At 34.3% G+C, this 24,764-nt stretch overlaps 1 protein-coding gene across 11 annotated transcripts in view; it reads left to right on the top strand.

Annotated features, from left to right (window-relative positions):
* The window catches only part of Lrfn5 (leucine rich repeat and fibronectin type III domain containing 5), a 265,744-nt gene that overhangs the window by 191,904 nt on the left and 49,076 nt on the right, over positions 1 to 24,764 (top strand). The gene's annotated exons all lie outside the window — the stretch shown is intronic.

Raw genomic sequence — 24,764 nt, 5'->3', positions numbered from 1 at the left:
TAGGGGCTCTTTCCTTAAAGGCAAAAAGAAACTGGGTGCCAGTGGCTCACACCTTTAATCCTAGCTACTCAGGAGACAGAGTTCAGGAAGATCGCAGCTTGAAGACAGGGAAATAGTTTGAGAGACCCTATAGCGAAAAACCCAGCACAAAAAACAGCTGGTGGAGTGGCTCAAGGTGTAGGCCTGAGTTCAAGTCCCAGTACTTAAAAAAAAAGGGGTAGATTAAAGAAGGAAAATAATTGACAGTTTTGCTTTCCAAATGTCCTGCTGAGAAAGAAAAGAAAACTGAGGTCAGTACTCTTAAACACAAGGGACACTACTGTTATGAAACAGGAGGGATGGTTGTGGTAAATAAATATGCATTACTGCACTTCATCATTTCTTTGGTAACAGGCAAAACTATGTTCCCTATTTTATTTAAGAACAAATACTGAGCAGCAAGTAGTAGTTCAAATAAACCTCTGGTCTGGATATTTTAAACAGATGTTTACTTTTAAAATGCTGGGACTAGATATAGGCCTCATGACTTTAAATAGGTTTAAAATTAGTGAAGGGAACATTAAAACCTAATGGGTGAATAAATGAGAAGGAGAAAAAAACATTTTGGAAATGTAGATGAACTCTTCAGAGTTCATATTAAAATAATGATTCCACAAGAAAGTAATAACTCATCCACAAACAGCATGCCGTGGAAAATAATATTAATCAGGTAAAGAAGGTATTTTTTAAAGACTTTGAAAATGTGGCTTTCAGTTGTTCTCAGAAATTGTGTTTGTATAATGCAAACACAACAATGTGACCACATTGTAAGGAGTGAGATCTCAAGATAGATAAACTCAAAAATGACATTATCTTCCATGTTAAAAAAAAATCACAGGCATATAAAAGGGCCCATGAATAAGTGCTGCTTCCTTGGACTAGGGAGAATGGAGATGTGTACACTTCCATAAACTCCAACTTTAGTTTCTGTTTCTGCACTTTATTTAAATTATGCATTGTCATGTTTCCATCATTTTTAAACCATGAATGTTTCGGGTCAAATAGGCTAGTATTGTTTGTCAGTGTTTTCTAATTATACTGATGGCAAAGAAACTTATTATTTTTTTTCAATATCAGCAAATAAGGATTATATATACCCACCACAAAGCAAACACATTTGGAATTCATGAACTTGAAGGAAACACGTTTATATGTATATAAAATGAACACATTCGTATGCATGTGTATATATAATTTACACTTGTATATTTGTTTCTGCTATATACATGCAAATATTTGTTATAATGTATGCATAAACATATTGTTATAGAATATTAAAAAGGAACTTGTTGATTGCCTTTGATTTGGGGGGTTGGGACAAAGTTGAGGAAAAAGAAAAACTATTCATGTTTGCCTTCTGAAATAATTCAACAATAACATCGGTTAAATCTTATGCAGTTCTTTCTGATAGAATCTCTGGTCTTGTGGAATTTGTAGTGTTTCCTCACAGACAATTTCTTTTCCTTAGTATGATTCAACTACTGTACCTAAATAAATTATGTCATAAACACTGAGATGTCTATAAGAGGGGCATTCTTATCCCCTCTTTTTTGGACATCCCTTTACCTCCTTGTTAGGTATATGGATTAACATTGACTTTTCTGTTCTGCCTGCGCCTTTCCAAAAAGGGAGTAAAATAGTGGCATTAAGGCACAGTAACAAAATGACAAACAGCACAAAGCCTACATGACAGGCTTAGGATGGGTGAATTTTCTTGAGCCTAGTGGTTACACTTAATATTGGGTAGACTTAAAAGATTTTGCCAGTTTCTTCCTCTTCACTCAGGAGGATTGCTCCACAGGAATGGAACCCAAGCAAGAATCTCTGGAGTTAATTGGTGGAAGAGTTTGAGTATAACTGGTTCCCCAAATTAAAGAAGTAGGAAATTGGATGCCATTAAGGGACTTTAAAGAATTCTCACACACAGTCCACAAAATGACCAGCATTGGAAGAAATCTCAAATACATCAGTATCATCAACATTTAAGCCTATAGTTAAGACCAATCAGAATTTTTTTTTACCATACTATGAACTTAGAAGGACATAAAAGAAGACTATGGATGAAGACACAAGAAAACAATCTAGTCATAGCTGCAATTTAGCCCTTTTGATGTATCTTGTGATGATGCATAGAGATCACACTGAATCAGAAACAAATTTGAATAGTAATCCAGAAGGAATGAAGGACATGAAGTCCTTCTGGACTGCATGTTTATAACTGTAATTAGCCTGGAAGTTATACAACCTGTCCAACAAAATGACTCGCATTAAAGAACTATAGATTTACATAGGATAGTGAATAGTGAATGCTAATTGCTACATAAAGATGGATGAATTAGGCTAACAATGAGAGATAGGAACCTTTCTCAGCTATTGTCCCATAAATAATTTTAAAAGTATTTTCTGTATGTTAAACCTCTCTGTCATGTAGAAAATGACTGTGTTTAAAAAGCTAGTCCTAGCAAGGTGGTTCAACCCTATAAATCCCAGCTACTTGGGAATTGGAGATTGGGAAGATTGCCATTCAATACTAGTCTGGGCAAAAAGTTAGCAAGATCCTGTCTCAACAAAGAAGTCAGATGTGGTGGTGTATGCCTGCAATTACAGCTATGCAGAAAGCAAAGGAATGAGGCTCATGGTCCCAGGGAAAATATGAGACCCTATCTGAAAAACAGCTGAGCAAAAAGGGCTGGGGTATGACTCATGTGGTAAAGTACCTGCTTACCAAGGTGAAGCCCTGAATTCAAAACCCAGTATAGATAGATAGAAAGATAGATAGATAGATAGATAGATAGATAGATAGATAACGCTTTAAAATAGCTAAAATAATTTAGGTATATGATTAAATTTATAAAATGATATTCAAATCTGAAGCTTTTAGTCCAAACTAAGGAAAGGTAAATGATAGCATAGTCTTAATTTAGATCTATCATAATGACTAGTTTTTCATAAATACACCTCGTTGCAATATATTTTGTGCCTATATTTATGAATATACACAACATTGATATATGCATGTAACACCATTAAACACAGTATTTGAAATAAAAATCATGCATTTTCTAAAAATAATAGAGATCAAATAGATTCTGTTTTACATTACAAAGCATACAAGTATTGCAAAAGAGAAAAATATGGGTATATGCTTATCAGTGCAATAGTGATGTGATAATATGTTTAATAAAAATCCTTAAAAATACCAATAGGCACTTTATTATTCTACTTTGCATTATTTATTACTATGGTCAACTCAAAGGAATCCATAAATTGGGGACTTATCTTTGTCCCCATTTGATGATCCTTCAGAGAATATATCCACCATAGTAAAATTTCACTGTTATACACTTCATGTTCATTTTGGAAAATGGACGTTTATGGTGTATGCAACACCTGGTATCACCCTCCCAATGAGATGCTTTAGTGGAATGGACATGGAGTGGAATTGGGTAAGAGCTGAAATTCCAGAGAAAAAGGTCCTGTTCTATATTTACCTCCCACTATAATACTGCCACCACCATGTAACCTACTTTTGAGATTGTTTCAAATCTGTATTTGCAGCTACAAATAGAGAAAGCTCAACCTGAAACAAGAAAAGAGGGAGAAAGTGTATTTATTATCTTTGTAACAAAGGTGTCTTGTCTTTCTCCCTCTTGTATACTTTAGGGTTTTGAAAGAAGCTCATAGGGATGGAGGAATTGAAGGAAGAAAGATAATAAAATAAGATTGAACTAAATTATTTCTATGGATAATATGGCAGTATTTTATAAAAGTCATTAAATAATGTGTACTTCACAAGTAAATGAATATTCAACATGTTTGTAAAGAAAGTGAAATTGGCTTGTCTTGGACTAATGTAGGAAATGTTGACTCCTAAACAGGGAATATTTAAAAATATTGGTGACCATGAATATGTGGGCTTTTCTTGGCTTCTTGTCACTAAAAATATGGTCAGAAACCATTCTTTAATGGTTTCTAATGGAGCTAACCATTTCCTTTAAAAGGAAAACAGTTTTTCAAGTATTGTATCCTCATTTGTTTTTCTTAGAATAGTCAAAGCATTGTACAATATCACTTTGTTGTTTATTTTATATGTTTATTTCTGTAACTTCAAGTTTCAAAATTAACTCCTGTGTTGCTCCTCTGAATGTTCCTGGTGGCCCCAAATATTGCTTCCTATGTATTATATTGTGGATTATAAATTTCATAAATTAGGCAGAATAGAAATGTTACAATAATTTTCATTATCTCAGTTCTTCCATCAAAAACATCTTTCTCCCCTTTTCCATGTATAAACAAAGCAACTGTCAAAGTGGAAACCAAAGTAAATAAATTTATTGAGTAAGCAAAGATAATGTACTAGAAACTTGTTTCTTTTGATTGCAAGAATAGACATTTTTTGAAAGCAGAGACTTTTCATTAAAGATGAAATAATTCTAAATATATTTTGTGGCATTAGTAATATATATTTGGCTCATAAGATGACAATCACAATAACTTCAGTAGCAATGACTACATTATCTGTATATTCTCTTTTCCTATTCACTTATTATATTTATTTCCAGATCTTGTCACTGGTATCACCCAGGTTGCTTTTTGCCTGGTGTTGCTGAACTAACAATCTCAAATATTTCTTATACTCTGTGCATTCTGGGAGGAAGAACTACAATTTCAGATTAAATAGAAATCAAACATATTCCTTTACAATAACAATAACAATAGCTGTAAAATTTGGCAAAAGAAATATTTGATCTCCCTAAAACTATTTGTATGCAAGAAACTTGACAACAGTCAGCTTTTTCTTCCTGATCTAAATGCCTTGTGAACCTCATGCTATACCATTGCTGAAGTCTTTTGATTTAACTCCCCTGGCTTTGGCTAATTCAATTCCTAACCAGCAGGTATTGCTCAAACATGCTGTGTGCACATATTCCTAGCTTTGATAATGCAGAAGGGAACAGTCAAAGAATCAGCAAATCAAGACATACATGATATTCTTGCTATAAATAGTCACCTTATCCTGCCTTTCTGTTTCTTCTTAATTCCTTTAATTCACCCATATAATCTCAATATGTAATTTTAATTTCATCATTATTTGAAAGTATAATTTGGACTTGTACATTAATTATGGAACATAGTTTGAAAAAGTAGATTAATTATAGAACATTGGTCTTACTGGATAGAAAAATCCAGTAACTTATTAAATGATCCACAATTTCAGGAAAGATCTAGACAAAATTTGATCAGTCTGGCAAGTTAATTACATAGTCTTTAAAAGTTACAAAACATTTATATGATAATTTTCTTAACAGTTTGAAAGCATTGGCACTAAAAGGAATTCAAGTAACATATGAACATTAATGGCTGAAGATCTCTAAATGTTTTTTCTTCTCTTATAAAAAGCATTAATTTAAAAAAATGCTATCATAGCCAAGATGAAGGCTGAGTAAGATGCACCAGTGATCTATCACCTCCCCAAACAGAAACCAATTTGAATAGCTATTCTTGCATCTAACAATCTTCACAAGAGCTAAAGAATACAGGTAAGGGAAGAGTGTCTGGCATTAGTGCAATGATAATACAAAACACAATGAAGAATGCAGAAAGGAAAGAGTTGTCCACATCACCCCTCCCAGACTACAAGCAGTGCAGCATGGAAAAAGATGCTTTCATCAGGGAGGCAGAAGAAGTAATGAAGTTCAGGCTTAATAATTGAAACCTAGTACTAAACTTGCAATGGTGATACTTAGTGTTGGACAGAACCCTTCAATCCTGCCCCTTACACAATGCTCACAGACTGAGCCTCTGGACATACTTCATTCAAGTATCTAAGGGATGGGCTCCAGTACCCTACTCCAAACCTACAACAGCATGAACTAAACACCACCTGCTGGAAAGTAGAAGATGGAAGTAAGTACAGGGCTTTGCCTTGGTGCTCAGTGCTAAGCTGGCTACAATGAGACTCAACCCTGCCGGCACTCACATACTGAACTCCTAGCCCTGTTTGAGAGCCAGACAGAAGCTTTCACCACAGTGGGATGGATCTTTCAGACTGTATCACCACCAGCCACAGCATGAATCTGCTTTACCTTTGAGACTATAGAGATTCCTGTTTCTGTGAGATTCATGTTGACCCAGTTTAGCAGTGGCAGCATGACCAAAAACATTTTTCCACTACTCCTTCTCTAAACTCAGGCAGCACAACAAAAAAACAGGCTTCCACCCACTGGCAGGAAAGGGCACGAAAGTGACTGTACATTGGGACTCAGTGTAGGACTAAGTTATCTTAGCCTAGGACTGAACTTAATGGCCCCTGTTTCCATGTATTTGAATGTGGACAGAGTCTTTGGAACTGACCTGCTACCTAGGGGAGACCTGTGGTCCCAGTTAATCAGACTTACATTCCAGTCAGCATAACCTGTGTCTGTTGGCTATCATCTAGGCCACAATTCCCCATTAGCAACAGGAAACTCACAATAGCATGGGCCTTTTTCTTACTGCAGTGATTTGTTGATTTTGCAGGTTGTTCTTCAGGTGTGCTTCAGTTTTGAAGTGTTGCTGGTCATCTCACTTCTCCCCCAATCCTAGGCAGCACAGCAGCACAATATGGAGACAGTAATTGTGCACTGGAAGAAAGAAAAGGAAGATGGCTAACAAGTAATTGCTTGAATTCAAGGGCTGAGCCTTCCATGGCAAAACTCAGAGCCCAGAAGAATCCTGTGATGACTGAGCATAGACCACTGAGGATCTGTATCTATCTTGGTAACAGGTGGAGGTTTCCAGGGTTGCAGGGATAGACATTATTTATTTTTTTAACTTTCTAAAAACTTTATATTTTTAATTGTTTTTATTTTTTGAGAAACAGGTTTGAAATCAGGGCTTTGTGTTTGCTAGGCAGGTGCTCTACTGAGTCATGCTTCCAGATCTTTTTGCTCTGGTTATTTTGGAGATAGTTCTCACTTTTTTCCCAAGCCTGCCTAGACTGAGATTGTCTTTTCTGTTGCTATGGAGTCTTACAAATGTTTTTGCCCAGGATGGCCTCAAATGGTGATTCTCCCCATCTCAGCCTCCCAAGTAGCTAGGATTACAACAGTGAGTCACTGGTGCCCAGATGGGATGGACCCAATTTAGATTCTTTGCCAGTTCATTCTCACTAAGACACAATCTGTGGATTTGATATAAACCTGATTTTAGGAAGCCTCTAATGCTGAAACTGCAGCAATGCACTAACAGTGGACTTACCTCAAATTTGGAATTAATATATCATTTTAAGACTGAATAGTGGAAGTGCCTTCAGGCTTAGATGAAATAATCAGACTTCTTAGAATTTCTAGAAGGACAGTCACAAAGTACCATTGCAAAGACTGGAATGAAACCTAATCTTTCATATGTAAAGATAAACCACATGCTAAAAAGTATCAACAACTTTCAAGGACTCATAACTTTAGCTAATAGTCTAAATAAGGCACCAGAAAGCAACCATGTAGCAATCCATATCTGAAAATTCTCATGTAGAGAATTCAAATTTGCTGTCTATGGAAAACAAGGGAACTTTAAGAAAACACAGAAAAATGATTCAATACTTTTAACAGAAACTTAAAAAAGAGATTGAAATAACAACAAAATCAAACAATTCCTTGAACTGAAAAAAAAAGTAAGCAAAAATAAAAACAGGATACCAGGCATCAACCATAGAATAGACCAAATAGAAGAAATAATTAGCAAGCTTGGAGACAGGCCTTTTAAAAATATATCATCCAAGAAGACAAAAGAAAAAGAGGAAAAAAGCTTATTGGAAATTAGGATAAAAAAGGCAAATATTTGAATTATTGGAGTAAAAGAGGGACTTGAGAATTATGAAGGCATAGGAAGTTTAGTAGGAGGTAATAACAAAAAGCTTTCCAAACTATAGATAGGTATAAATATCCATGTACAGGAAGATCAAATGTCATCAGTCAGATACAACTCAACCAAGTACACCCCAGGACATATAACTGAACTCTATAAAGTTTAATATGAAGAAAGGATTCTCAAAGCAGCAAGAAAAAGAAAACAAATAGTACATAAGGTGTCCCAGGTCATCTGACTGCAGACATCTCAGCAGAATCGTTAGCAGGCCAGCAGAGAACAGCACAAGGTTTTCACAGCACCAAAGGAGAAAAAAATCTGGCAGGAGAGAAAATTATGCTGACAAAAGCTATTCTTTAGAAATGAAGGATAATGGCATTCCCAAACAAACAAGAGCTGGGAGAATTTATCCCCAGTGTATCTGTCCAATAAGAAATTCCAAAAGGAGCCTTCAAATTATTTTATGTTGGAATTTATAGAACTCAATGGTAAAAGTAATCATATTGACCAATCCAAAAAGCTCTAATATTGTAAATAAGGTGTATATAGCTTTTATAGTTTAGTATGAATAGTAAAAAACAAAAAATAATAACTATGTTAATATGTTAAGAGATAAGCAATGTAGAAAGATGCAATAGAGAACATCAAAAAGATAAAATATGGTGAGGGTAGAGTGGAAGTTATTTTATTAGTATTTATATCTCTTTTGTTGTTCCTTTTCCTGAATTTTATGATCAATGCTACTTGATTTCATTTCAAAATAGTTTGTTATAACCAAAACATTTTTGTAAGCCTCATGGCAACCATTAGCAAAAGTCTATAGTAGACACAACAAAAATAATAACTAAAAAAGCCACAATTTATTAGAGAATTTCTTAACTACAAAGACTGTGAAAAAGAGAGAGAGGAGAGATAATAAAATAAGAAACAAAGGAACAAATGGCAGTAGTAAGATTTGACCTATCACTAATTACACTAAATATAACTAGATTAACTCTCCAGTTACAAGACTTAAATAAATGAGTGGATTAATAATATAACAAATTATCCATCTATTTGTTACTTACAACAATTTCCTTTACCCTCTAGGGATACACATGGACTGAGAATGAAAAGATGTAATAAAATATACTAAGAAAATGAATCTAAAGGAAAGTAAGAATTGTTTTGCTGAGATAAATTGAACTTAAAATCAAAAGAAATAAAAAGAGAAAGAAAGTCATTCTCTCTTGATACAAGAGTGAATTCAGCAAGAAGTAACAACTACAAATATTTATGAACCACTATTGGAGCACCTAAATAAAAAAGCAAACATTCATAGACCTAAAGGGAGAAATAGGCTACAATATACAATTAGAAGAGAACTTTTACACCCCAATTTCAGCAACGGAAACAGCATCCAGACAGAAAATCAGCAATAGTTGAGTTAAACCACAATCAAATGGACCTAACAGACATCTACAGAACATTCCATTCAACCACTGCAGCACGTATTCTTCTGAAAAGCACAGAGAACTCTCTATAGGACAGATCAAATATAAGGTACAAAACAAATCCCCATTGGACTAGTAAGTAGTGAAGAGGTCTGATAGCGATGAACCAATTTGGTGTATAATAAACACATGTATGGAAACTACACAAGGAATGTCCCTGTATAGCTATCTTCATCTCAAACTAGCAAAAACACTATGTTTTTCTTTTTATCTTACATGATTTTTCTTCAACAAAATTGGAGAACAAGAGGGTGGAACAGGCCTAAATAATATATACATATGTAAGTAAATGTAAAAAATAATTAAAATTTAAATAAAAAATAAAATGAAAATAAAAAAAGTCCCCATAAATTTTTACATAGCTGAAATCATATAGAGTATCATTTCTTCACACAAAACAGTGAAAATGAAAATCAAACATAAGGGAAAACACGTAAGTAGTTGAAATTTCATGGATTATTCCTGAATAATCAATTGATGAAAGAATATATTTTAAAGTAAATTAAATTTTTTCTTGAAATAAATGAATACAACATAACTACACCTATAGAATGTAACAAAGGTAAGACTAAAGGGGAAGTTTCTAGCAATCAATACCTACATCAAAAAATACCTACACAAGGTGTGTGCCTGTCATCCCAGCTACATGGGAGACTGAGGTAGGAAGGATCATGGTCCCAGGAGAGGACGAGCAAAAACCTCCATGAGATCCATCTCAATAAAAGAAGAAAAGAAATTTGATAAGATTCAACATCGCTTCATGATAAAGATCTCTGAACAAATTAGGTACAGAAGGAAATTACTTCAACACAAGAAAGGACAAATATAATACTCCAACATTTAATATTGTAATGACTGGGGAAAAACTTTCTAATATCTGTAATAAGAAAAAGATGCCCACTTTCACCACTTCTATTCAGTACAGTACTGGAAGATCTAGGCAGAGCAGTCAAGCAATAAAAAGAAATAAAGAGCATCCTACTTGGAAAAGGACAAATCAAATTGTCATTGTTTGCAGGGGACATGATATTATATGTGGCGAACCCCCAAAGACTCCACCAAGCAAGTAAGTTTTTCTTAACAAAATGCTCTGAATATACATTATAATATGAACAATGTCCAGATGATTTCTTCAATAAATGATGCTGGGAGCACTGATTATTCACATGTAGAAAAGTGAAACTATACCCCTCTTCCTCACCACATACAAAATTAACTCAAAATGGATTAAGCATTTTAATTTGAGACCTGAAGCTATGAAAATAGTAGAACAAGCACAGGGTAAATGATTTAGGATATTAGAATAGTAAGAATTTTTTGGAGAAAACCTTAAAAGTATAGGAAACAAAATCCAAAATAGGCAAATGAGATTCCATAAAACTAAAAAGCTTATGCAGAGCAAAGGACACAATGGCAGGGCAAAAACAACCTACACAATGTGATACGACATTTGCAAACTACACACACAACAGTGGTTCATATCAAAAATATGTAAGTGACTCAAACAATGCAATAGTGAAAAAAACCCTTAAAAATTCTGATTTGAATATGAGCAATATAACTAAGTAGGTATTTCTTAAAAGATGTTCGAATTGTCAATAGGTATATGAGAAAGTACTGGACATCACCAGTGTTTAGAAAAATGCAAATCTATACCACAGTGCAATAGCTCTTCACTGCAATTAGAATTACTGGTGTCAAAATGTAAGAGAAATGGAGAAAAGGGAACCCTTGCACATTGATGAGAACAGAAATTAGTGCAGCCATCATGGAAAATAGCATGCAGATGCCTTAAAAGCTAAAAACATAACTACCATGTGAACCATCAGTCCCACTGTTGGTATACACCCAGTGGATATGAAATTACTATGTTGAAGAGACAACTGCACTCCTACTTTTATCATAGCACTAAAACCAAGAAATGTCAACAAGCTAAGTATTCATCAATTCCTGAATGGTTGACAAATGTGAAACATATGCACAATGGAACACAATTCAGCCACAAAGGTGATGAAATTCATTTGCAACAGCATGGATGGAACTGGAGGTCATTCATTAGGAAAATAAGCCAGGCAGAGAAAGAATCTTATTCATGACGAATATAACAAAACTGATCTCATAGATGTTTACTTGAAGAATGACTGTTATCAAAGGCTGGGAGTAGCAGAGGGAGGGGAAGGATGTGAGCAGTTTCATTAACAAAGTTGCTAAGTTATAATTAGACAGGAGAAAGAATCTGGTGTCCTATTGAACAACAGGGGTGACTACAGAAAAAGAGAATAATCTAGATAGAGTGTGTTGTGTATATATTTAAACCTAGGTAAAAGGATTTTGAAAGTCTTAACGATGATAAATGTTTCAGGAGATAAATATGTTTACCCTGGGTTGAACATTGCCCAATGAGTACATGTATCAAAACATCACATAATTAATATGTAAAATTTTCATCTGTTATAAAATTTTAAAAATTTAGAAATATTTAAAAAATAGTAGTAGTGAATCTTACTTTGTGACTTTTTTTCAAGCTAGCTATTCCTAAATTACATTTGGCAATGCAGCCATTGAATGACTTCTGTTATTATTTAATCGTTAGCTACTAAATATTTCAGTTTAATAATATGCATAAATCATCAAAATTAAAGATGTAGAATGTATAATATTTTATTGGTGCTTAAGTGCTATTTAAAATAGTCTTAACAATCATGAGAACTCTGGTATAGCACTTCAAGATATAAATATCTGTTGTATGCATCCATATCTTAGATGCATCTGCAAGAGTCAAAAGACTTATTTCTATTTTATTTCTATTTTTCTTTTTTGATAGTATGGTTTGAGCTCAGGTCTTTGTGTTAGCTAGGCTGCTTTTCTATCTGAGCCACACCCCAGTCTTTTCATGCTTTGTGTGTATTTGCCAGATAGGGTCTTGCTTTTTTGGCCCAGGGCTGTCTTTGGAAGGTAATCTTCCAGATCTCTGCCTCATGAGCAGCTGGGTATAGCCTTGAGCTACCATGCCCAGCTAAGAGCCATAACTTTCAGAGGGCTAGAAGGCAACTAAAATTATTCTAAATGAACAACACTGTTCTTTCATTTGTATATATTAGCTCTTTTTAATATTAAATGTTTTAATAATGTGGGATTCATTTGATGTACAAACTGAGGTAGAATTATTTTGGATTGAATTAAAATATAAATTCACTTAGTGATTTTTTAAATTGTCATGCAAACATATAAATGTATGAATTACCTATTTTTTAGTCAGAATTTAAATTTCATTCAAAAATATTATTCAAGAGCTCTTCATTCAACAATGTGAACAGACAACCTACAAAATGGGAGAATATATTTTGCAATGTATACAACTGAGAAGGAGTTAATATTCAAAATATGTAAGAAACTCAACTCAATAGCAAAAGGAAATAATTTGATTTAAATATTGTAAATAGAGCTAAATAGATATCTCTACTTAGAAATGAGGCAATAAAGTCGCTAAGCAAAAATAGTTTGTATCCATAACAATATGAAAAAAATCTTTTTCTTCTACTGTGACAAACATGAAACTGTATAAATAAGACATAAATATATAACAATACATAAGTTGGGGAACTAAAAATAAATTACCTATAGCATTTCAATATTTATACAGAGCAGTATGAAAAATTCATAAGGGTGCTGTCTCTTACTGACCTATTTGGAAAAACTGATATAAAAAGGACTTTTGAAAGCATACTTTACATAATACAGAAATAAAAAGGACTTAGTGTATGAAATACCAGTTCAAAAGTGCACACTCTGAGTTGCTTTGGTTCTCCCTCCCAAACTATTTCATCATGTAGCTATTCTGAGTATGTGTTATGTGCATGTGCACATGTCATTAGATGGTTTTTGCTTCTTTGTATCTGATTTCTGCTACTCAGTCAATCCTCTAAGGATTCATTCATGCTTTCCACCTTTCTTAATTTTAATATTTGTATAGCTGCATTACACTGTGTGAATATATCACAGTTTCTTGGTGAATACTTCTCTTGATGGTCCTGTAAGTTTTCCCATTGTTTTACTGTTATGAACAAAATTTGGAGTAATCTCCTGCTGGTCTGTTTGTTGACTTAGGTATCCATTCATTGTGCACGGGTCTGTAAAGTTTAGATTTCTGATGATAGATTTGATATGTGTGCTGGAGCATTCTTATATCAACACACTGGTGCTGCTCCTTAAAGTTTTAGGTATTTTGTGATCAGTTCAAACACAGATATTATTAAAAATTAAAAAATATAAATTTGTACTCAAATTATATTACTAACAAACTGAATACTTTCTCAATGCTCATTATACCCTAGCTACTAAATATTATTATTACCTATGACTTTTATATCTGTATAGTAGAAAAGCTATATAAAGATGAGCTATAATAGATTTCCCCAATTTCCATAGTGATCTCATAAGTCATATGAAATCACACATGGTGAGACTGTTTATACCAATGAATTTGATAGGTGCTTAGCTAGGAGATAGATTTATTGTTTAGTGGCATGAACAGATTTAAGAATAGGATGGAGAAAATATTCTAGTGGATTAAACTTAAATACATGACACATTTGTAGAGATTGCATGTGCACTATCACAAAAATCTTGAACAAACCTTCCAGTTTTCAAAACCTTTTTCCGAGTTAGCAAATAAGTTACACAGATCTCTGATTAGCAGTGAAACACATCCTTGTTGCTTCACTTTTCTCCCATTGGTTGGTGAAAACAAACTATCAACCAATAGCTATGTCAGAACTAAACGTTTATTAATTGCAACCATTGTTTGACTACATATATAAAAACAGGATTCCATTAAAAAATGGTTATATACAATTTACAACAAATGAGAATCTATGTTTGGTGTTTGTATTTTCACATTGATTACGACACATTATCAGTTCAGTAAAATTTTAAATAGAGTTATAAAACAAATTTGGAGTCACATGCATACATTTATCTTTCAGAAAGATGGTGTGAAATATTTTGCACCATGCACACAGTATGAAAAAGAGGCAATTAGAAACTAATTGCTAGAATCAAGTTTTATTAATCTTGTAAGATTCTGCAGGACCTTTCCTAAACATTGAAGAAACCACTCCACTAGTGCTTTAGACATAGCTCTGAACCAGAGAGTGAAGAAATAGGTAAAAGCCAGTCTTTGGAAGTCATGTTAGAACACTCATTCCAGACAGAATGCTCAGAACCTCTACCACTGTGCCAGGACATCACTGTTAAATTTAATCTGAGAATTATAGACATTCAAATCTTAAAATGGACAGGTGTCTTCAATTACTTTCTGTGTATAAGAATTAAAAATGTGAAAAATAAAGAAACTAGCTGCTAACGGGTTTTATTAAGTATATACATAACATTTCTTTATCATAAAAAAGTATAAACATTTCAATTTTTCTGTATTCCAGTTAATACTTTATGTTGTCAGGGTTTTAAAATCACAATCATTTTCATGTTTTTGGTACTTTGTTGTGATTTTTAAGCGCATCAGCTGCGATTTCCAACTTTATTGGATGGGGATTATGTTGAACATCTACTCATATGCTAATGGCAACCTAGACACCTTCTCTAGTGAAATATCTATTCAATACCTATATTCATTGAACATTTTTGTATTTTTATTATTAGATACCAATATTTTAATTAAATGTATTGATACATAAAAACAGAAATTGTACATATTAATCAGGTGCCCTTGTGATGCTTTGTTATGTGTATAGATTGAAGAATATTCAAAAATAGGTCAAACAAGGCAGGTAAGGTGACTCATGCCTATAACCCCAGCTACTAGGGAGTAAGTTGGAGATCAGGACAATTGCAGTTTGGGGTTGGCATGAGCAAAAAGCTCACCAGCCTCCATCTCAACCAATAATTGGTTTTAGTGGTATGTGTCTGTCATCACAGCTATACAGAAAATGCAAATAGGAGGACTGATGTCTAGGCTAGCCTAGACGTAAATGTGAGACCCTATTTGTAAAATATATAATAGTCAAAGGTTTGGAATGTGACTTAAGTAGGATAGCTCTTGCCTAGAAAGCATGAGGCCATTAGTTCAAGCCTCAGCATCACCAAAAAAAAAAAAAAAAAGAAGAAGAAAAAAACCCAAGAGGTAAGATATATCTATCTCCTCATTTATCAGCTATTTTCTTTGCTGTTGTTGGTACTGGGGTTTGAACTAAGGGTCTCACATTTGCTAGGCAAGAGCTTCACCAGTTGCGGTCATGCAGTATTTGTCTTTCTGTGCCTGGTTCATCTCTCTAGCCCTTTTTTGCTTTAGCTGTTTTTCAGATAGTGAATCACAAATTTTTCTCTGGTTGGGCTTGGACTGTGATGCTCCTAGCTATGCCTCCAATGTAGCTAGATTAAAACTGTGCTTTCATGATGTAGGGTCTTGTTAACTTTTTCTTTGGGCTGGCTTCAAATCATAATGCTTTAGGTCTCTATCTCCAGAGTAGCTAAGATTATTATTTATCAATTTTTAGGCTAAAATGTTCAAAATCTTTTTCCAGTTTTTTTGTAACATACCGCATGTTACCACAATATAATTGTGTATACTCTCCATAGTGTGCAATGGCACACAAGTATTTCTTACCCCTTACTTAGTACCATTGTTCTCCCATCTCTACCACACCACTATCCCCAGCTTCTAGTAATCTTTTATTTTTGACAGTACTTGAGTTTGAACTTAAGATCTTGCACTTTCCATGCAGGTGCTTTGCCACCTGAACCATATTCCCAGCCCATGTTGCTTCATTTTGTTTTAATAGGTCTCACTTTACGGCCAGCCTGGCCTGGACCACAACCTCCTATTTATACTTTCTGAGTAGCTGAATGAGAGACACACGCCACCACACCCAGCTTTTACTGGTTGAGATGGCATCTTGTGGAACTCTTTGCCCAGATTGTAGGCATGAGCCACTATACCCAGCATGCTATCAACTTCTATTAAATCAATCTTTTAGATACCACATGTGAATGAGATCATGCAGTACTTGTCTTTCTGTACTGGGTCATTTCCCTTAACATAATGACCTCTATCTGTGTTGTAAATGAGATATTCCATTGTATATATGTTCCACCTTTTTTATCCATTTGTGAGTCAATGGACACTTGGTTGACTCCATATTTTTACAATTTGAGTAGTGCTGCACTGAGCACAGGAGTCAGATGTCAATTCAGCATAATGACTTAATTTCTTTTGGCTGTGTACCCAGTGGTGGGATTACTGAATCACATGGAAGTTCTATTTTAGTGTTTTGGAGATCATTCATTGTTTTCAGTAATGGCCCAACTAATTCTCATTTCACCAACAGCGTGAAAGCTTTTCCATTTCTTTTTTTTTTTTAATTTTTTTTCTAAATTTTTTTTCTTAATTCATTTATTCACATGTGCATACATTGTTTGGGACATTTCTCCTCCCTGCCCCCCGCCTCCTCCTTCTCCCTCCCATCGCTTCCAGCCAGAACCTGTTCTGCCCTTATCTCTAATTTTGTTGAAGAGAAAACATAAGCAATAATAAGAAAGACAGCGTTTTTGCTAGTTGAGATAAGGATAGGTATACAGAGAGGTTCCTAGCATTGCTTCCATGTACAAGTGTGTTACAACCCAAATTGATTCATCTCTAACTGACCTTTTCACTAGTTCCTGATCCCCTTCTCATACTGACCTCTGTTGCTTTAAGGTTTCTGTACTACTTTGCTTTAAGGTTTCTGTATTAGCTCCTCTGCAGTGGGGACATCAAACACTTTCATGTTTTAGGTTTCCCGCCTATCCCCATACCTCCCATATGTGCTCTCCCCTTATCATGTGACCCAAGTCCAACCACATTGCTGTATTTGCCCTAGATCTAAAGTCCACATATGAGGGAGAATTTACGATTCTTGGTCTTCTGAGCCTGGCTAACCTAGCTCAGAATGATGTTCTTCAGTTCCATCTACTTACTTGCAAATGATAAGATTTCATCCTTCTTCATGGCTGAGTAAAATTCCACTGTGTATAAATACCACATTTTCTTAATCCATTCGTCAGTAGTGGGACATCTTGGCTGATTCCATAACTTGGCAACTGTGAATAGTGCTGCAATAAACATGGGTGTGCAGGTGCCTCTGGAGTAACCTGTGTTGCATTCCTTTGGGTAAATCCCCAGGAGTGGGATTGTTGGAGCTTTTCCATTTGTTTGCATACTTACCAACACTTGTAATTTTTAGAGTTTTTGACCATAGCCATTCATGCTGAAATGTGGTGATATGATTGTGGTGTTAATTTGGTCTGATGAATAATGATGTTGGACATTTTTTTCACATACCAGTTAGGAATTTGTATGTCTTTTGGGAAATGTTTAGCTTTGTTGCTCATTTCTAAATCAGGTTGTTTTATTGCTATTGAACTTTTGGAACTCATTATGTATTTTAGATATCGTCCCTTGTGAGGTGTGTTCTCAAACATGTCCTTCTATTCTGTAGGTTATCACTTTACTCTGTTAATTGTTTTCTTTGCTGTGCAGAATCTTTCAGTTTAATGTATTATAATCATCTAATTTTGCTTTAGTTTCTAATAATTCTGAGCTCTAGTCCAAATTACTTGTTTAGTCCAAAGTGATAAAAACATTTACTCTATTTCTACTAGTTTCATAGTTTAAAGTTTAGCATTAAGGTTTTTTCAGGCACCTTGAATGGATTTTTTAAACTGGTGAGACAGCTGTCTAGTTTTATTTTTTTACAGGTGGATATGTAACATTACTAGTACCATTCACTGAAATGACTTTTCTTTTTCCAGTTTCTTTTTAGCATTTTTTTGAAAATAGGTTGTCTGTAGATTCATGAGATTACTTCTAGAATCTCCATGCTGTTCCATTCATCTACACATTTATATTTATGCCAATACCATGCTGTTTTATTACTAAAGTTTTATAGTGTATTTTGAAGTCAGCTATTGTGATGTCTTATGCTTAGCTCATTTTGCTCAAGATGGCTTCAGCTATTTTTAAGTTTTTTATAAATGTAAAGATCCACCTCCTGTAATCATAGCTACTTAGGAGGCAGAAATGAGGAGGATTACAGTTTAAAGGTAGCCCAGGCAACTAGTTCTTGAGACTGTGTCTCAAAAAGACTCATCATAAAAAAGGGCTGGTGGAGTGGTTCAAATAGTAACAGCCCCTATGTAGTAAGCATGAGGTCCTGAGTTTAAACCCCCAGTGTCACCACAAAAAATGTTTTTCCCTAATTCTCTTAAACTATGTAGTGACTCCTTATATATTGTGGACAGTATTTCCTTTTTAGGTGTATGTATTATGAATAATTTCTCCCAATCTTTTCTATTTTTGAGAAGCAGAACTTTTAATTGTGATAAAATTATCAATTATTTCATGTTTAATAACTAGCTTCATGTTTATGTCTTTGATGACCCTCTGTTGTATGCATTTTTTTAATTCCTGGTTTTTGTTCTTTCAACTTTGTAGAAGCTTTACATCAATAGTCCAGATCCAGTTTTTTTTTTTGATCATAGGATATTCTGATGCCCAGTATTACGTGAGCAAAAAGACCTTGTTTTCCCATGGGCTTATAGTAGTATGTGCTTACATTTATCTAATTATTTATTTATTTTTTTGCCTCATCAATATTGTCCTCTCAGGTTCTCATTAACATTCTATTACTACCATTTTGTGGAGGACAGCATAGTGAAGATCAGATTCATATGTCATTTAATAAAATTAATTTAGATGGATCAAAAAGATAAATCTTAATACAAAACATGACTCTATACATACATAGAAACTCTTGTATGTGATTATCTCATGGTTTTGGATTTAATAAAGTTGAAAACAATAAAATGAATGAATCAAAAAGGAAAGAACTCAAAGATATATTTATAAATGCTTATAAAAAATGCAGCCACATGGGAAGCAGAGATTGGAAGGATAATAGTTAGAGGGTAGCTCCAGGCAAAAAAGTTCGTAAGATCACATCTCAACCAATAGCTGATTGCCATGGTACACACCTGTCATTCCAGCTAAAAGGGGAAGCACAAATAAGAGGATTGTGATCCATTTTAAAAATATACATCTCACAATAATTTTGGTTTTATGGTAATATGGGCATTCTTTCAAGCTCCTAATTAATTTGAATGTAATTACTAACAGCTTAAAGAGCATTTAGCATTGTCAATTTTACTTCTTAACCTACCCAGTCACTGATTACACATAATCATACATGGTATGCTGGTAATTTCGCTCTTTTGTAAAAAAAAGAGAAGCCCCAATTTATAGCATATGTAATACTTATGATGCAAATACTGTCATCATGACCAGCTACAAAGTACTGGTAGGTTAACAACCACTCACTGATTTTCACATTTATTTTTTTGCAAGTACAAGCCAGAACAAGAATTCCTCTGCATATTATCTTGTTCTCTTTTCATTTTTTTTGACACAAGTTTTCACTTATATGGCTCAGGATGGCCTGGAACTTGAGATCCTCCTGTATCATTCTTCTGAGTTCTGGGAATGCAGGTATGTACCAACATGGCTGGTACTGTTTATTTTTAAATAGCAGTGAAATGCTAAAGAAAGGATACAATCTGCAATCTTTAAGATAAAATTAATTATATTTGAAAAGAAATATGTTAGAATATCGTTTGTTTCTAAAATTAAAATGTGGAATTCAAAGATTTTGACTTTATGGAGGCCAACTTATAAATAAATATCAAGTTTAAAAACATGATTTTATTTTAACACAGAAATTCTGCTGCTAAGAATTTATCCAAAGAAAATGAAAATAGTTGTGCATAAATTTTTCTACTACAAGACTCATTTTAAGCAAAATCTGAATAGATAAAAATAAGTATACTAATTCAATTATGTTGAGGTTGAATATGGATTAATAGACAACCATTGCAAATAATATTTTAAAATGTTATTTAAGGCTATTACAAAATTATTGCAGTACAAATACTGCACACAAAGAAGGCCACTGAATAAGATTTAGTCTCCTGTTATAAAATAGTCTATGCATTCGGTGACACTTACTGGCAGCCGCTTGTTTATTATGTAATGAACAAGACAATGTGTCATCCTGAAATTCAGGAGCTAAAATTAATAGGAAAGTTTGGACCTCAAGAATATAACAGTTATCAAAGATTTGTTTCTAAAAGACAACCAGTTGTATTTGGGAGCCAGTTGAGAACCTCTTCTCTTCTGTAACCACTATAAGTTAGCAAATTATAAAGATGACCATGTGTCTCAGTTGCACAGCATTGTTTACTGCCTATGTATCTATGCAGACTCAAAAATTAGCAAGCTCAAAACTATGCCAGTACATTTATGTTGAGTGTATAGATTGGCACAGTGCTAGAAATGTACTTTTAGTATTTACTGAAAATGTGCATGTGTACATGTGAACACACACACACGTACGCACACAAAAAACCACCCAGGAATTTCATTTCTAGCTATAAACTCAGTGGATATTTACATATATTCACCAAAAGGAAACTACAAATGTGGCCATAATAGCACTATTTGAAATCACGAAACCCAAGAAATGTGCTCAGCAATAATTGAATACATGAATAAATTGTATTCATATAATGCCAAGGAAACAACATAGAACAATGATTATGAAACATACATACATGAGAGTGAGGGTAAACAGTCACTCACAAAATAATTCATACCTCATGATTCCAAAAGCATAAAATTCAATAATTCACTAAGCTAATTATGTAAAGTCAAGATGGTGCAACTGAAAGGAGTGTTTTCTAATTCTTGATTTGCATGCTAGCAACGTAAATGTTTTATACAGAAATGTGTCAAGTGGAAAAATTATGTGTTTTGTACTTTCCCATATGAATGTTTCTCTTGGCCAGAAATTTGAAACGGATCAAAATAAAGGTATCTGCAATATTCTGGTCTTTATTGTAAGGTCTGTGAAAGAATTTCTTTTTCTGCTGGACATCGATCTACCATTTGATCCAGCAATACCACTCTTGGGGATATACCCAAAAGACTGTGACACAGGTTACTCCAGAGGCACCTGCACATCCATGTTTATTGTGGCACTATTCACAATAGCCAAGTTATGGAAACAGCCAAGATGCCCCACCACTGATGAATGGATTAAGAAAATGTGGTATCTATACACAATGGAATTCTATGCAGCCATGAAGAAGAACGAAATGTTATCATTCGCTGGTAAATGGATGGAATTGGAGAACATCATTCTGAGTGAGGTTAGCCTGGCCCAAAAGACCAAAAATCGTATGTTCTCCCTCATATGTGGACATTAGATCAAGGGCAAACACAACAATGGGATTGGACTTTGAGCACATGATAAAAGCGAGAGCACACAAGGGAGGGGTGAGGATAGGTAAGACACCTAAAAAATTAGCTAGCATTTGTTGCCCTTAACGCAGAGAAACTAAAGCAGATACCTTAAAGCAACTGAGGCCAATAGGAAAGGGGGACCAGGAACTAGAGAAAAGGTTAGATCAAAAAGAATTAACCTAGAAGGTAACACACACTCACAGAAAAATCAATGTGAGTCAATGCCCTGTATAGCTATCCTTATCTCAACCAGCAAAAACCCTTGTTCCTTCCTATTATTGCTTATACTCTCTCTACAACAAAATTAGAGATAAGGGCAAAATAGTTTCTGCTGGGTATTGCGGGGGGAGAGGGAGGGGGCGGAGTGGGTGGTAAGGGAGGGGGTGGGGGCAGGGGGGAGAAATGAACCAAGCCTTGTATGCACATACATATGAATAATAAAAGAAAAATGAAAAAAAAATAAAATAAAATAAAAAAAGAATTTCTTTTTCTGTTCATTCAGATTGTTGGCAAATGTTAGTTTCTTGAGGTTTGTAGGACTGAGGTCCTCATTTCTTTGTTTGCTATCAGGTAAATGACACTACCAGTTTCTAGTGACCACTCACATTCTTGGTTTATGTTTCTCTCCCTCCATGTCAAAGACAATAAGTGTGGGTGAATTCCTCTCATGTTTCTAATCTCTCCTGCCACCTCCTGTAAAGTCATACCTGTCTCTGATGTAACTATCAGTCTTTAATTCCATTTTTAAGAGTCCAAGATATTACATTAGACTAACCCAGATAAGCAAGGATAATCTATTTTATGTTCCATAACTAGTTCCATCTGCAAAGTTTGTTTTGCCATGCAAAGTAGGACATACATGGATTCCAGTGATGAGGGCTTTATCACATTTGGGGGTTATCATTATTCTGTTTACCATAATATGAAGCTTCAAATGAAAACATTTTCAAAAAATGTTTTTAAAAGCATATCCAGGAAGGAGCAATTCAAGAGTAATTTTCATTAGAGTCTACCTTGGTGACCGTACTATTTGTCCTCCCACTTTCTGAGACTGAAAAACTAAATAAATCCACTCACGAATTCTGTTAAAAATAAGCCTGATACTGCTTAAGAAAATATTGAGTTTAGCTTAGGAAACCCTATTTCTCTCTTCAAGGGGAATAATATTGTGCATTAATATAGAAAGGCTCTGAAATATTCTGCAGCAATGAAATTTGCTTATTTCATATGTTTGCATTAACCCATTGTTTCCCAAATCCACTTGAGCATGAAACTTAAGACATCCTGTAGAACCTCTGAGCTTCACTCATGAACACTTTTCTTAGCCTAGATATTGAACATAAGCTCTTTAATGTATCTCAAATTATTTCTCATTATATCACCACTGTCACTGTCTTACTTTCTCCTGCTTTGTTTGTACTCTTACCCTATTTTTTGTGTTATTATGTCATGTTATTACCCATTTATGGATGAGGAACTCCATGTAAGTTAATCTTCCCAAATTCCACAACTGCTTATTGGTAAAGTACCATAACCCAACCTCAGATGACTACTTTTAACTTTCTCCAAACTATCTTCAGTTTGAAGTGAAAGTTTTCTTCTAAATCAGTGTTGACTTTCTTGCTTAAAGCATTTGTGGCAAATACTTCTTGCCTGTAAGGTAACATCAGATGTGCTGAGTGTAGTGAATAAGGGCGTTTCCAGATCTCTCGACTGTAACTGAGCAACCGGTCTCTTCGTGCCCCTTTGTTAATATTGATTTGCTCATCTGCTTCTTCACACCTCTTTCTCTTTGCATGTCCCTCTTCTCTTTTCTCTTTCAAGTCATAAATTCTTATTAATTTATAAGAACAATCCCAAATATCACCATCTTTGTGAAGGTTTCTATGTCTCTTTTTGGTAAAGTGTTTCCGCTACTCTGCCATGCTTGTATGCATGTTTGGTGGACTGACTTTGTTTGCATGTTGACTCAAAGAGAAGTAGTAAGTATACTCTGGTAAGGTAAAAAAAATACTTCCTTACCCATCCCACCTTGCTAAATTCTAAATTGCTTTACTTGTCATTGACAAGTAAATATTACATTACATTTATTTAAGAAAATAGAGAACTTTATTCTTTTTAGTAGCCAACTTAGAAAAGGAATTTATTTTTAAAATGATATTTAATTTATCATACTCAATTTGCAGTTATTTTTAGCATGACATACTTCATCCACTTCCCCAAATTAGAGGGTGGAAAAGCAATGTCTTTGTTTTGATCTTTAGCTGCAGACTGACACATACCTGCATAATACATACTGATTAAAGGTCTGACTAATAAGTGATTAGTGAAAGCATTGGATAGAATGAGGATAGGGTTGAAGTACTAAATAAATGAGTGCAATAACATAAGTATTTTTCAGAGCTGAACAAAGTATTGAAGAAATTTTGAATCTAAGAAAATACTGTTACTTCCAAAAGGTCTGTACTTAAGCCTCAGTATTTACTTTTATTGCAAGGGTATTAAAGCATTAGAGCTGTAGGTATTATAAGAATATGCAGTAAGTAGTAGACAATACATTTATTCTCATTAAAGTAAAACCAAAAGATAAATTTAGGCAGCATATTAAAAAGAATAACATTTAATTTGATTGTATTAGTCAGCTTTCTGTCACAATAATGAAGTGTGTGTAGAAGACCACAACTGTTTATGAGCCAGAAGGAAAGAAAGGATTGATCTAGGTCTCATAGTTGCCTTCAAGAGCACATTCCTAATGACCCACTAGCCCCTACCTCCTTAAAGGTTTGGTCACCTCCTGATAGCACGGTCTTATGGACTAAGCTTTTATTGGATGGATCTTGGGAGGAGGAGCACTTACCAAAACCATAGCAGTGATACAAATGATATTTTTCTTTGTTATTTGCAGGATCGATTTCAGTAAGCAATTTCATTATCATCTATCATGCTCTAAGGCCATTATTTTACACTACACTGTTTGTTATGGAATAGTTCCCTGACTTGTATAAAACACCTTTTCCTTTCCAGAGGCCACTTTT

This window comes from Castor canadensis, chromosome 3, assembly GCF_047511655.1.
Source record: "Castor canadensis chromosome 3, mCasCan1.hap1v2, whole genome shotgun sequence".
Lineage (NCBI taxonomy): Eukaryota > Metazoa > Chordata > Mammalia > Rodentia > Castoridae > Castor > Castor canadensis.
This window is presented reverse-complemented; position numbering and strand designations above follow the sequence as displayed.